The sequence below is a fragment of the Eriocheir sinensis genome, chromosome 54, assembly GCF_024679095.1.
Source record: "Eriocheir sinensis breed Jianghai 21 chromosome 54, ASM2467909v1, whole genome shotgun sequence".
Lineage (NCBI taxonomy): Eukaryota > Metazoa > Arthropoda > Malacostraca > Decapoda > Varunidae > Eriocheir > Eriocheir sinensis.
The window spans coordinates 11,745,117-11,747,616 of record NC_066562.1 but is presented as its reverse complement, the minus strand read 5'-3'; the positions used below and the strand labels follow the sequence as shown (position 1 = coordinate 11,747,616).

Here is a 2,500-nt window from a genome sequence, read left to right as displayed (position 1 = left end):
CTTAGGAAATTGAATGTTGAAGGGAAAGGAAGGGCAGTAAGGATTATCCAACGCTTAGGAAATTGAATGCTCCGAGGGTAGGACAAGGTCAGGTAAATTCAGATAAAGGAAGAGAAGGGAAAGGGAGAAGAAGGAAAAGGAAGGAAGATACATGGAAAGAAAAGGAAAGAGAAGGGAAAGGGAAAAGAAGGAAAGGGAAGGGAGATACAGGGAAGGAAAAGAAAAGGAAGGAAAGAGAAGGGAAAGGGAAAAGAAGGAAAAGGAAGGAAGATACAGGGAAGGAAATGGAAAGATGAAATTATTTGGCGCTAAATGACGATAGAGAGAGAGAGAGAGAGAGAATTGCAATAATGTCCAGGTGGGGGGAATCTATTAAAACTCTCACCTGTCTTCACCTGGCGCAAGATTGATTAGCCCACGATGGATCCTCACTCACCTGTTGGCTTGACTAATGAGCGAGATGGACAGGTGTGTGTAGGTGCTCGCTCATGCCACCTTGAACCCCCCCCGCCCCCCACACACACCTGCTCACCTTGATGTGTTAATTTACCTGTTCTGTCACCCCACCTCCCTCAGCTACCCCCCACACCCCTTCGATTCACCCTTCTCACCTTTCCTATCAATTTTCACCTCTCTCCATCACCCCTCACCTCATTTCTGTACCCTCCCTTCACCCCCGTCACCTCACCTCCCCTCGTCACTCCCCTCACCTCCCCCCATCACCCCTCATCTTCCCTTATCACCCCTTCACCCCTTCTCATACCCTCACTTCTGTACCTTCACACCCCATCCTTCACCCCATCATCCCCCCTTCACCCCTCCCCTCCCCCCATCACCTCTTTTATCCTCCCCTCACCCCAGTCTTTCCATAGCCAAACTTCCGCCCCCCCCCCCTTTCACCCCCCTTCTTCCCATCACCCCTTTCAACTGTATCCTTGTTATACCTGTCTAAAGGGAGGGGAGAAGGGGGGAGATCAAGTCACCTGTAATTTGACTCATGTTGCTAAGTGCCCCCCTTCCTCCTCCTCCTCCCCTCTCACCTTTCCCTCCTCTAATTGATTTCCTCACCTGCTTAAAACTACAGGTTAGGATTCAAGGTGTAATTCTTTTTTATCATTTTTTTTTGTTTATTTTTTGTTTTGTTTTCTGAGAGGGGAAGAAAAAGGGGAAGAGAGAGAGAGAGAGAGCTTTCCTATACACACACACAAACACACACACACACACACACACACACACACACACACACACACACACACACACACACGGCATCACGTCTCAGGTCTCCCCTCATCGTCTCACACACACTCACCTCCGCCCTTTAATTAGCTTACCTAAGGCAGACAGGTGAGAAGGGGGGGGGAGGGGGGAGGAAGGAGGGGGACATATTCCTCGTTTTCTTCTTTTTCTTCTTTCAACTTTATTTTTTTCTTCCTCTTTTTTCCTCTTTTCCTCCTTTTTTTCTTCCCTTTCCTCTTTCCTCCTCCTTTTCCTTCCCTTTCCTCTTTCCTCCTCTTGTTCCTTTTTCCTTCCCCTTCCTCTTCCTCCCTCTTTTCCTCCTTTATTTCCTTTTCCTTTCCTCTCTTTTCCTCTTTTCCTCTTCCTTTTTCTTCCCCTTCCTCTTTTTTCCTCCTTTCTTATTCCATTTTTACTCCTTTTCTCGTTTTTCTCCTTCCTCTTCTTTCCTCTTTTCCTCCTATTTTTCTTCTCTCCTTTCTTTTCCTCTTCACTCTTTCTCCCTCTTCCTCTCCTCCTTTTCGTCCTCTCTCTCCTCATTCCTCTTCCTCTTTCCTCTCTCTTCCAATTCTTTCCTTCGTGTTTTCTTTATTTATCTTTTCCTTTCTTCCTCTTTTCCTCTTCCCATCCTTTCTTCATCCTTTTCCTCTTCTTCATTTTTCCTCTCTTTAATCCTTCCTCCCCTCACATCTCTCCCCTTCCCTCCCCCATCTTTCCCCTTCTCCCCCTGCCCTCATCTCCCCTCCCCTCCCTGCCCCTATTTTTCCCCTCTTCCCCTCCCCACCTGCCCCCTCTCTCTCTCCCTCGCATTCCCCCTCACCTGAGACTCACCTGGACCGCCTGGACACGCCGAGCCAGCCGGGTGCCTCCTCTAATTACCTTTCTTTTACCTGAGCTTAAGAGGACAAGTGGAGGAGGAGGAGGAGGAGGAGGAGGAGGAGGAAGACTAAATTTGATAGGACAGAAAAAGATGAGACTAGATAGAGAAACGAGGAAGAGAAAGCAGTAGGGTAAAGAGATTGATGAAGAGGAGGAGGAGGAAGAGGAGGAGGAGGAAGACATAATTTGATAGGACAGAAAAAAATTAGACTAGATAGAGAAACGAGAAAGAGAAAGCAGTAGGGTAAAGAGATTGATGAAGAGGAGGAGGAGGAGGAGGAGGAGGAGGAAGACATAATTTGATAGGACAGAAAAAAAGATGAGACGAGATAGCAATAAGGTAAAGAGATTGATGAAGAGGAGGAGGAGGAGGAGGAGAAAGATTGAG

At 47.5% G+C, this 2,500-nt stretch overlaps 1 protein-coding gene across 4 annotated transcripts in view; it reads left to right on the top strand.

Moving 5' to 3' along the window:
• Positions 1-2,500, top strand: part of LOC126983816 (protein Wnt-4-like) — a 143,900-nt gene that overhangs the window by 122,178 nt on the left and 19,222 nt on the right. The window lies entirely within an intron of this gene.